The sequence below is a fragment of the Tasmannia lanceolata genome, unplaced genomic scaffold, assembly GCF_043159265.1.
Source record: "Tasmannia lanceolata isolate RefF3 unplaced genomic scaffold, GAP_Taslan_0.1 ptg000003l, whole genome shotgun sequence".
NCBI classification, from domain to species: Eukaryota; Viridiplantae; Streptophyta; class Magnoliopsida; order Canellales; family Winteraceae; genus Tasmannia; species Tasmannia lanceolata.
In genome coordinates, this window is record NW_027518680.1 from 21,056,951 (window position 1) to 21,069,983 (window position 13,033).

Consider the following 13,033-nt stretch of genomic DNA (forward strand, 5'->3'; position numbering starts at 1 on the left):
ACATTGACCAATTAGAGCAAAACAATAGAATTTCAGCGACAATCTTGTCAGAATTGACGACACCGATTATCATCAATGTCTTTTTTTTGTGACCTTTTGTCTTCTTTTTGACTTTTTTTTCTCTCTTCTTTTCTTTTCTTCTTTTTTCTTCTTTTTTTCCCCTTCTTGGAAAGCCTTCTCGACATTGCTCCTCCTGTACAAATTAAACTCTTCGCTTAGCTTCATAGACAAGGAGGTTCCTTTGGGTTTACGCCGAATGCCGATGCTATTCGATTGTAACTAGCACTTAGTGAAGCTAGATGCCTTTTTTTCTCTCTTATATTCTCCTCCCACAGATCCATTGTTCTTCCGATTTGCTCCTACACATGGTTAGATCGTGCTGCTCTGGTATCAAATGTTTAAGAACCCGATTTGGTTCGTAACGGAATTGATCTTCTTGGAGGAAAGATCAGCCTCTTAATCCGCTTCAAGGGAAGGGTCGGTGTCCTCCTTTGTACTCAAAACACAATTTTTAGATAAAATTCTTCATTAATTTGAAAAAGACCACTTACATATTATTTATAGAAATCAAATTACCACTTTCTCTAAAACACCAACTTAAGCCTATCTAGATAACTCTTATCCCTAAGACTCCTATCCTAACCACAATTAGGCAAAATATAATGTAATTTATTCTACCTAAGTGGGATCCATCTAAGCACGTAACAATCATCATCGAAATAAGACAGTGCAAATATAGCCTAACTAATTTTTTTATGTTGTAGATAAGTTGAGTAATCATGCTACAGTTCCACTTGATTGGAGGGCTTGGGACCAAGAGAAAAGTGCAGGTTTTCAGGGCTGTTTAGAAGTTGAGACTGACTATACCGACGATCTACATTGTCTTGGTTCCACACTAAATGGTCTTCCCATTCATAAGATTAAAACTTACAATAATCAACAATGTAGCTTCTTTGGGTGCCTAACTCTCAATCTTTTTTAGCTTTTTTCTTAAAAGTTGTGGAGGTATAAAGTGCTCCCTTTATCATACTAGTTTTCCATGATCTATAGGAGGAGGCACATTATAGATGAGGGTTAGGATCATCCTTCGGAGATTTTTATTTTATTTTTATTTTTATTTTTATTGAGGCTGGGGTGGGGGTGGGGGTGGCACGACAAATTAATAATTTGGATCATCTGAACATTTGTACCCCAATGTATTTTATTTGATGTACTTGCACATTAGTGCGGTCACCACCATATAAAAAATTCATTCATACCCATTTTCCAATGGTTTTTTGTCATTGGTAATGTTAAAACAATTTTGTCTGGTTATAATTTCGACGTCAATGCAAATAGGCAACAAGTATAGAAGCATTTTTTGAAAACTATTTTTGTTAAAGCCTCATATAATGTTGGAAAAGTATGATCAAATCATACATCAATTTTTTAAAGCTACAATTGAATGGTAATATGGGTTACACAGTGAATACTTTGGAAATACTATCAATACTAATGCCCTGTTCTTTTGGGATTATGACAACCGATTGTGACCTCCAATCTGATTATTGGACTCAAAATTAATGTAATTTTGAGTCCAATAATCACAATTGGCTGCAACAATCTCAAACGAAGAGGGCCTAAGAAAGAAGGTGAAGAAAGTGCAACACAAGTCACTATTCATTTTCTGCCGGAATGATATCTAGCCATCTAGTCAAAGCCTTGAAGAATCATACCAATTTTCTTAGAGATGAGAGAGAAAAGTACGGAATGTGGGCTGATGTTTAGTGAAAATACGGATTGCGGGCACCTTTTAAAACAAGAACAAAAAAAGGGCTGAACTTCAAAATCGGGTGGTCAAAAGACCCTGATACCCTTCTAACATCGACAGAGTTCTCATTTTTCATTGCTGCCTCTTATGGCCCAATTCACGAGGCTTCTTTTGGTTCATTTAAATGTGTATTTGACACGTGTTGGAAAACTTTTTGGAACCCCGACGTTATTGTACTTTTTAGAACACTGACGTTATCTTTTCTCACTTATCTTTTGGCTTAGAACGGTAGACATTATCTTTTCTCACTTATCTTTTCAACACGTGTCAAGCATCCATCCGTGTCTAGTTATTTCCGACGGCCAAGATAGAAATAATGGGTATGCCGGCGGAAAATAATGGGTATGCCGATGGAAATAATGGTTACAGAGAGGGAAATAATGGGTACGCCTGCAGAAATAATGTGTACACCGATGGAAATAATAGTTACAGAGAGGGAAATAATGGGTACACCGGCAGAAATAATGGGTACGAGAGGGGAATAATGGGTACCCCGGTGGAAATAATGGTTACGGAGAGGGGGAATAATGGGTACGCCGGCGAGTACGCCGGCAGAAATAATGGGTATGCTGATGGAAATAATGATTAGAGAGAGGAGAATACCCGTCGGCGGAAATAATGCATACGCCGATGAAAATAATGGTTACAGAGAGGGGAATAATGGGTACGCCGGCCGAAATAATGGGTACGCCAATGGAAATAATGGTTACAGAGAGGGAAATAATGGGTACGCCGGTGGAAATAATGGTTATAGAGAGCGGAATAATGGGTACGTCGGAGGAAATAATGGGTACGCCGATGGAAATAATGGTTACAAAGATGGGAATATGAATAATGGGTACGCCGGTAGAAATAATGGTTACTCCGGCGGAAATAATGGTTACAGAGAAGGGAATAATGGTTACAAAGAGAGGTATTATTAGAAGACGCCACCATTTCATATTGATGTCCACGTGTCGTGGATCTGACCGTCTATTCATAGTGGCGACGACCGAGATTTAAAGGAACCCAAGGACTCTGGGTTCATAGAAAAATTTCAATCCAAACCAAACCGACTATGTATAGAGCCGCTAGCATTCCAAAAAGTTTTTCAACACGTGTCAGGCATCCATCCGTCTCTAGGTATTTCCGACGGCCAAGATAGAAACGAACACAAGGTTATGCGACTTCTGTCGGTTCAAATACCAAAAGAACCAAAAGAACCTCGTGAAACATGCCAGTAATGAAAAAGGAGGTTGAATGATGTTTCTGTTGATGTCAGAAGGGTATCAGGGTCTTTTTCCACCCTGATTTTGAAGATTAGCCCGTTTTTTGTTCTTGTTTTAAAAGGTGCCCCCAATCCGTATTTCACTAAACATCGGCCCGCATTCCATACTTTTCTCAAGATGAGAACAAAATTAGACCTGGCAAAAAGTGACCCAGACCCGTGGGTCCACCCAGCCCGCCTGTAAATTACGGGTCCGGGTCACCAATCATTGACCCGTTTAAAATTGACCCGCGGGTCCACCGGGCCCGTCAAAACTGGGCCGGGCCGGGTGGACCCGTGGGTGCCCGCGGGTGCCCGCGGGTGCCTGTAGAGAAGTGCAAAAGGTTTTATTTTCACACCTTTTGATTTTTTCCCCGTAATTGTCATAATCTTTACCTTTTCTTTGTAGTTTTTTCAGTAATTGTCATATTTTAGTACATCACTTTCAGTTTTTTTTCTTAATTTTTCTACTTTGCTACCATTTTTCCGTAATTTCTCATTTAAAACTTAGTACCCATGATTATTATTTATTGCTAGCCACCTTTTCTCAATTCATACTCCTGCCCATCTTTGCACTTTACACCACGTCGACAATAAGACAAATCTCTCAAACAGTGAACATAAATGGTTGGTGAATGTGGCTAGCAAATCCCTATACAAACAAAAAAAATCTTAAAAAATATGTCAAAAACCCGGGTGACCCGCGGGTCGACCCGGCCCGTACGGGCCGGCTGCAGGTCCAAGCTTAGTGACCCGTAAAATTTTCCGGGTCATTTTGACCAGACCCGTTTGACCCGGACCTGTACGGGCGGGGTCAACCGGCCTGCCCGTTTGCCAGGTCTAAACACGATGTTGAAGATGGAGATTCTACATAGTGCAGATAATTTTGATATTTTATTTGTTTTTTGCTAATTTTAATTTGAGGGAGATTGTTGAGGTTAATAAATAAAAATTTATGTCTTTAAACTAACATCTTTACATTTCCCAACCGTATAATAAAGAACATCTTTTGTTGTATACTGTATTATCCAAGAGTTTATGGGAAACACAACAACTTGTTTAATAGATTCTTTGGAAAAGTAAAAGATTTGAGAAGTTGTGTCTACAAATATGTAGTATTTATGAGTAAAAAAAATAACAAGAGCACAACATACTTTAGGCCAACACAAATCAAATTTCATTACCCAAAAAAATGGCTTTATTTGGTAATCCATCCCCCCCCCCCCCCACTCTCCCCGCGCGGCGGATAAACAAAAGGTTACCTACAAGAGAGAGCTATGGTCGGAACGATTGTGCTGAACTTTGGCCCTCCATGGGCACCCGTACATCATTTTTCTAAAGAAAACCCATCAAAGTGTATCGAATGTACAAAAATGCTTAGCCAGTCGTTTCAACAAAAATAATGGTGGGAAAGTCATCCCTTACTAGGGCTGCAACTCGAGCCGGGTAAAACCCGACCCGCATCGACCCGACCCGAAAATAGCCTGGGTCGGGTTCGGGTCATGGGTTTCGGGTCGAGCCGGGTTCAGCTTTCAAAAGCCCAGCATGAATCTCGGGTCGAGCCGGGTTTGAAGGGGCCCGACCCGACCCGACCCGAGTTACATAAGTTATAGTATGTAAATTTTTTTCTATTGTTAGTTAAAAGTTAAAGGGATAATTACATTTACACCCCCTCTAGTTTCTGACACATCCACTTCGACCCCTATAGTTTAAAACGTGACAAATACACCCTTGTAGTTTCAATTTGTTTAAGGTGGGCCCCCTCAGCTGAAGGTTCGTCCATAGATTGAAGGGTTAGGATGATCCGATGGAGCTGATTTTTTGGGCACACCCTATCTATGTCAAGACCCATCAAATGAACGCTTTGGATCATCCAAACAATGTGGGACCACATTATTTGGATGATTTTTTGGTAGTGTTTGGATTCGGGTAGGGGCCCACATTATTTGGATGATCCAAAGCGTTCATTTGATGGGTCCTGACATAGATATGGTGTGCCCAAAAAATCAGCTCCATCGGATCATCCTAACCCTTCAATCTATGGACGAACCTTCAGCTGAGGGGGCAAACCTTAAACAAATTGAAACTACAGGGGTGTATTTGTCATGTTTAAAACTATAGGGGTGGAAGTGGATGTGTCAGAAACTAGAGGGGGTGTAAATGTAATTATCCCAAAGTTAAAAGTGAAAACCCACGCACCCACTGTTACTGTATGTGAGTGTAATTTCTGCTTCTATGAGTTGAGTTGATTCAGCATTGTTTGATTGTAATTACAACATTGTTTGATTACAGCATTGTTTGATTCAAGTGTGATGTGAGTGTAATTACATCATTGTTTGATTCAAGTGTAATGTGAGTGTAATTTCTGCTTCTATGAGTTGAGTTGCCTTGCCAAACAAGAATTTTCCTTAAAAATTTGCGTCAACGTGAAAAAACCCGACTCGACCCGAACCGACCCGAGATTTATCATGGGTAGGGCCGGGTTTGGGAATCGTGGGTTTTCCGAAAAAAAACCCGACCCCACCCGACCCGAGATATTTCTCGGGTAGGGTTGGGTTCTCCAAAACCCGACCCGCCCGACCCGAGTTGCAGCCCTATCCCTTACCATCTTTTGTTTCTTACATGCAAAGGTGGGAGCACAAAAGTGAAAAATCCCTAGCACTTTTAATTTTCCACCTTAGTGCCCCCAACTATGAGGCCCGGTTTGGATTACAATAATTTTTTTGGAAAAGTTCGGAAAAGAAAGAGTAATGCCAGGGAACCGGTTTTACAACCGAGCAAGAGACCCCAAACAGATGGGCTGTTGCCACCAAGGTTTTAAATTTTGGTTTCAGCATGAATTTCGGTCCTAACCGAAACTGAAATTTTTGCCGAAATTCTGCAATTTCGGCCAAATTATTTGGTAGAAAGGTATGAAATGTCGGTGTTTTTGGCCGAAATTTCAGCCGAAATTACCAAAATTCTGTAATTTCGGTAAATTCGGCTGAAATTCTGTAAACAAATAAAAAATAATATTTTAACTGAAATTTCCGAAATTTTGTACATTTCGCCCATTTAGGTTTAGGAACGTTTCGGTTTCGGTTTCGGTCATGACCAAAATCCGAAATTTCGGATTTCGGTCCGGTCCAAATTTAAAATCTAGGTTGCCACCACATCTCAAGATCTACACCCAGTCCTTTGGTTTAGGATAATTACCATCAAGCTGGTTTTTTTTGCACAAATGGCACATTCTCCTTGTTGGTTTCTCCCCCAGTGGTCTAATTCTGGTTGAGCATATCATTTCCTTCAATTTAGAATGATATCCCTCTAAGTAAGCCACAAGGGGGGTGTTGGACTTCATGGAACTCTTGGGGACTTGAGAAGTAACGTCTTAGACTTAGTCTCACCAGAGTTTTGGCTTACGCTCCGAAAACTTTAGTTAGTCGTGACTTGGGAGATCCGAGATTTAGCCCAGAGACTCACTCAAAATCCCATTCTCATCATAGAATGCTCACCTGAGATTCCTTCTCAAATGGGTAGTAAAACTTCAAAATTCTAATTGAGCAGCTCCTTCCCCTTGTGAAAAAAATATAAAAATAACTTTATCTCATGAAAAACTGAGAAAAATTAGAAAAAAATCCTAAAAAATGGAAAATATAAAAAAAACCTCTATCATGAGAAATGTCCAAAATACCCTTATCTCATGAAAAAGTAAGGAAAACAAAAAGGAAAAAGTTTCCTAAAAAGAAAGAAAATCCTAAAATAACTCTACGTCTTGCTCCATGCCATGGAAAATAACCAAAATACCCCCTTATCATGGAAAATGACCAACATACTCTATGTCATGGAAATTAATGAAAATTCCTTTATCGGATTGAAAATGACTAAAATACCCATACTACTGAAAAATGAGAAAAAAATCACAAAAAGCTTAAAAAGGAAAAAAAAATCTTAAAATGCCCATGTATCATGGAAAATAATCAAAATGCACTTTTCTCTTGAAAAATAACAAAAATAATCTTATCCCATGGAAAATAAGAAAAAAAATAGAAAAAAAAAATCCTAAAAGAGAAAACCTGAAAATACCCCTATGTCATGAAAAATAGCAAAAATGCCCTTATCTCATAAAAAATAATCAAAACAATCTTATCTCATGAAAAATGACCTTTTCTGATGATCAAAGTAGGCAAGTACAATAGGACCCACCTATAGACATGATATAAATCGTTCTTTTATTGGTACCCTCTATAGGTAGGCCCACAACTAGGGCTGCAACAGGGTCGGGTTGGGTCGGGTTTTGCAAAACCCTAGGCCAACCCTAGCTGCCATTATCTTAGCCCTGACCCGCCTTGACCCTGAGTCAGGGCCGAAAATCCTCAACCCAATGCCCGCCCTACAGGGTTCAGCCCAACCCTTGCCCGCCCTGATTGCCCTTGATTGGGCAGGGTCGGGCCTGGCTGGCCCTGCTTGGGTTGGACCGAGCCGAGCAATTATACATGTTTTATGTCTGTTTTATCGTCAAAAATCAAAATATTTCCACACAATCTATTATTCTAATTGATATATGATTTTTGGTGATAAATACATAACCAAAACCCAATAGATGGAGATATGAAAAACAGAAAGGCTCAAGGGTGCGCCGCGGGTAAAGTGTAAACAGGGTCGGGTCGGTCAGGGCGGGCCGGGGTAAAGTGTAAAGGGGGTCGGGTCCGCCCGGGGAATCAACCATGAACCCGATCCGACCCTGGCCAAAAAAATGTACCCAAACCCGTCCTCAGAGTCAGATTTTCCAACCCTGACGCTGTTCGGGCTCAGGGCGGGTCAGGGCCAAACTTGCACCCCTACCCACAACATTGGTTTATTTGGACCAACAACTGGGGCCACAGACTTCCATAGGGGAATGGTGAAAATTTGGAATGTAAGCTTTTTAAGAGTTTAAAGTCCCTCATTTCTTAACAAGTAATGTATGACTTCCAAGACTCGTGTCACTCTGGAGTTATGGTTGAGGAGTCCAAGACATTGCTAGAATTACCCAGTCCGTTGGACTTCGACCCACACAATCTCCAAAGTCCACTAGGGATTCAGAGTAAAATCATATAATTATGGTTAATTTAGAGGAGTGTCATCATAAATTGAATGTTTCTCCAAACAAAATTTTTGAATGTTTCTCCAAACAAAATTTGAATAGGGTTGGATCAAATTTTCTTTTTTATGTGAAAAGTAGGAAATTTTACAAATATTTTTCTTTTCCAAACTTTTCCAAAAAAATTCCACAATCCAAACAGATCCTAAGTGTATGTATCCCTTCCTTCTAAATCGTGGAAACAAAAAAAATTCCTAAGAAAACATAATCCTCGAGAAATATTTTTCTTGCAATCCAAATGATTTATGGATGGGCCATGCACCAAAATTCTCATCTATGGACTGTAATAAAAATTGATGTGCAAATCTGTAATTTAGGATGAGATAATACCTTATACGAAATTAATCTGGTAACTCCAAAAGCAGATTTCAACAGTAACAATTTTCTGCAATAATAAACTGTAAAGAAAGAACAAATCGTTAGATCACTTATCGAGTTGAGGCACGAAGAATCTTCGCTGTCCTTAAGGCAAATCTCGCCCCCACTATGACGAATCAACGGTGCAGATGGGCGTGACGGCGTATGCCTCCAGGATACAACAACTCTCGCTCCAGGGGTGTGCACTCACGCAGCCCGGATGCCTAACAACTTGCTTATATGTGCCAAAAGCCTTGATCAGAAAGGTTGGGGAAAACCAGAGAGAAGATAGCAGAAGAAGAATTCGTTCTATCTTTCTTTCTATCTCTGTAAAACCGTTTTTATAGAAAAATAAGAGACACGTTGGGATGAAACGTCGCACTCTTTTAGTGCGTGAGAGACGTTTCCCAAACGGTCACAAAACTAAGATTTAAGGAATCTCAAACGGTAAAAAGTATTAAATAATGATTAAAGAAAAAGAAAAGAAATAAAAGAAAATAAAAAGGCTTTGGGCCCACGCGCGCGGCCGGCCGAGCCGGGCGGCGCGCGTGTGTGGTAATACCAAAAGCCCACCGGACCCAAGTGGGTGATCCGTGCGCGTAGGATTCTCATGACCTCTTTCTCATTCACAAGACTAAGAGAGTGAAAGTATATATATGGCCACTCTCACCCTCTCACACTTCCCATCTAGGACTAAAGTTTTCTCATGGCTTTAGTCCTTTTGGAGGGAAGCTCTAACTTTGAGTGAGAAGCCCTAAAGCAAAAAGCAAACCAATGTAAAAGACTAAAAGCACCCCTTTGTAAGATTGAATTACAAAAAGACTTTTGCATAAAAAGTCAACAATCCCCCACTAATTCAAAATTACAAGAAATAAATCATAAATGTAAATAGATTTGATCAAGGCAAGATGTGTTATGCATCAGTAGAGGTGTCTTTTGGACTTGAACCTTTACTTAGTGCAGGTATATCGAGTTTATCAAGTACTTGGTGAATATACGTCTTGAACCAAGCACTTTTAGTAATAAACTGAAACAACATACCACACACACAACACAGAAGGCATAAGCAAGTTCATACGGTGTTGCACTTTTCGGCCATGTGCTATATCCTGATTTCATGAGAGCTCTAGAGAATTTAGCCCAATTCTCATAGGAAGCGGCCACACTTCCACACTCATATAGGTGTATCTATCAGGAGTGCCCTGTAACTACGCACCCCACTGACAATCAGCATGACAGCTAGTCAGCTATAGATAACATTAAGAGTCCTACAACTCATCCTCTTACCGTTACAGGTTGCACCCACACCATAGGGATAGGCTTAGTGAACTTAATTCACATACAACTTGGTGCAAAACAGATCACTCAAATAACTTGTTTTTCCCATTGAACCTACTTCTTGGGATCTCCAGTCAGATAGGTTGGGTTCCTGTTATAGGTGATCTAAACAGTGGGCTTCAGCCCCATCCCCCTCGATGTGCTTATGACTAAATTTTTATTTAGTCCTTTTGTAAGACAATCTGATATATTATCAATTGATCTTACAAAATCTATGGTTATCACTCCATTCTTCAACAACTGTCTTATGGAGTTATGCCTCCGACGAATGTGTCGTGATTTTCCATTATATACATTATTACCTGCTCTTCCAATAGCAGCTTGACAATCACAGTGGATTGTAATACCTGGTACTGGCTTATTCCAAAGTGGAATATCAGACAGAAGGTTTCTAAGCCATTCGGCTTCCTCACTTGCTTTCTCTAAAGCAATAAACTCAGACTCCATAGTGGATCTGGCTATACAAGTTTGCTTGGTAGACTTCCAAGAAACCGCTGCACTTCCTAGAGTGAAGACATATCCACTCCTAGATTTGGTCTCAAATCCAGATACCCAATTGGCATCGCTATACCCCTCTAGTACAACAGGATATTTAGAAAAATGCAAACCATAGTTTATGGTTCCTTTAAGATATTTCAATACTCTAATTAGTGCTTCCCAGTGATCACTATCAGGATTACTGGTATAGCTACTGAGTCTACCCACTGCATAGGCTATGTCTGGCCTAGTGCAGTTCATCAAATACATTAGACTCCCTATAACTCTAGAGTATTCAAGTGGATCTACTCCACTCCCTTTATTCTTACATAATCTTATACTAGAATCATATGGGGTAGCCACAGGTTTACAATCAAATTGATTAAACCTCCTTAATATTTTTTCTACATAATGAGACTGAGTTAAAATTATTTCTTCTGGGTTTCTATTTATTTTGATACCCAGGATTACATCTGCCTTTCCCAGATCTTTCATATCAAAATTATTTGATAAAAATTTCTTAGTGTCTTTAATTACACTTATGTCTGTTCCGATGATCAACATATCATCTACATACAGACAAACAATAACACCACCATCCCCACTAAATTTGCTATAAACACATTTATCTGATTCATTTATTATGAATCCATTTGATAGCATCACACTATCAAGCTTCTCATGCCATTGCTTTGGTGCTTGTTTTAAACCATATAGAGATTTTATAAGTTTGCATACCTTTTGCTCTTGGCCTTGGATTACAAAGCCTTCAGGTTGATCCATATAAATCTCTTCATCTAATTCACCATTCAGAAAGGCTGTTTTGACATCCATTTGATGGATTTCAAGGTTATAGATTGCAGCTATGGCAATAAGGATTCTAATAGTGGTTATCCTGGTTACAGGTGAGTAAGTGTCAAAAAAGTCCATTCCTTCCTTTTGCTTAAACCCTTTAGCTACTAGTTTAGCTTTGAACTTATCTATAGTTCCATCAGTTTTTAATTTCTTTCTAAAGATCCACTTGCAACCAATAGGTTTACAACCAGGAGGCAGATCTGTCAAGATCCATGTCCCATTACTCAAAATAGAGTCTATTTCACTCTTGACAGCTTCTTTCCAGAATGAAGAATCTGGAAGTGACATTGCCTCTTTATATGTTTTTGGATCTCCTTCTAGAAGATAGGCAATGAATTCTGGACCAAAGTTTTTCTCTACTCTTGCCCTTTTACTTCTTCTAGGCTCTACAGATTCCTCAGACACTTGATGCTCTTTTTCTATAGATTCAATGGGTCTTTTTAGTGTGTTCTCACTTAGACTAGTTTTATAAGGGAATATTGTTTCAAAGAATTCAGCATCTCTGGATTCAATTATGGTGTTAGGATGCATATCAACATGATCTGATCTATAGATTAAGAACCTATATGCACTACTGTTTTGTGCATATCCAATGAATGCACAATCAACAGTCTTAGGACCTAATTTAGTACTTTTAGGATCTGGAATCCTAACTTTAGCTAAGCACCCCCACACTTTAAGGTATTTAAAATGTGGTTTTCTATTCTTCCATAACTCGTAAGGAGTTTTGTCAGAATCTTTAAATGGAATTTTGTTTAGAATATAACAAGCAGAGAGAAGAGCCTCTCCCCATAGGTTCTGAGGTAAACCTGAACTCCCTAACATAGAGTTTACCATGTTCATTAAAGTTCTGTTTTTACGTTCAGCAACTCCATTTTGTTGTGGAGAGTAAGGTGCAGTTACTTGATAAATTATGCCATGAGATTCACAAAAAGCACTAAAATCATTAGAGGTGTACTCACCTCCTCTATCAGATCTTAGGATTTTGATCTTCTTTTCTAACTGATTCTCTACTTCAGATTTGAATGTAATGAATTTATCAAATGATTCATCTTTATATCTAATAAGATAAACAGTACAAAATCTAGAGAAATCATCTATAAATGTAATAAAATACCTTTTTCCTCCTCTAGTTAAAACATTATTTAAGTCACATACATCACTATGAATTAAACTAAGAAGTTCTGATTTTCTTTCTTCTACTCTATGAAAAGGCTTCTTAGAGTACTTTGATTGCACACAAATTTCGCATTTATCTACTATTAGATTACTTTTAGGAATTAGACCTATGGTCATCATTTTCTTTAAAGATGCATAGTTAACATGACCTAGCCTACCATGCCATAAACAAGAAGAATCAATAATATAAGCAGAAGAAGAAGATGCTTTATTCATAATGTTCTCAGATACATTCAGTTTGAATAAACCCTCACTGGAATAACCCTTCCCCACAAATTCACCATTCTTAGTAATGACAAATTTATCAGCCTCGAAAACTAGTTTAAAACCTTTCTTGATCAGAAGTGACCCAGACACCAGATTCTTTCTTATATCTGGTACGTGAAGGACATCACAGAGCTTCAGAACTTTTCCAGATGTAAGCTTCAATAGGACTGTTCCTTTACCCGCCACAGTAGATGATGACGAGTTTCCCATGAAAAGTTGCTCTCCATCCCCTACAAGCTCGTAGGAAGAAAATACACTTCTGTCACTACAGATGTGTTTGGTGGCACCAGTGTCCACCCACCAGTCATTCACGTTGCTAACCAGGTTCACTTCAGATACTACAGCCGACAGATATTGATCTTCAGCCATATTTGCCTGAGGC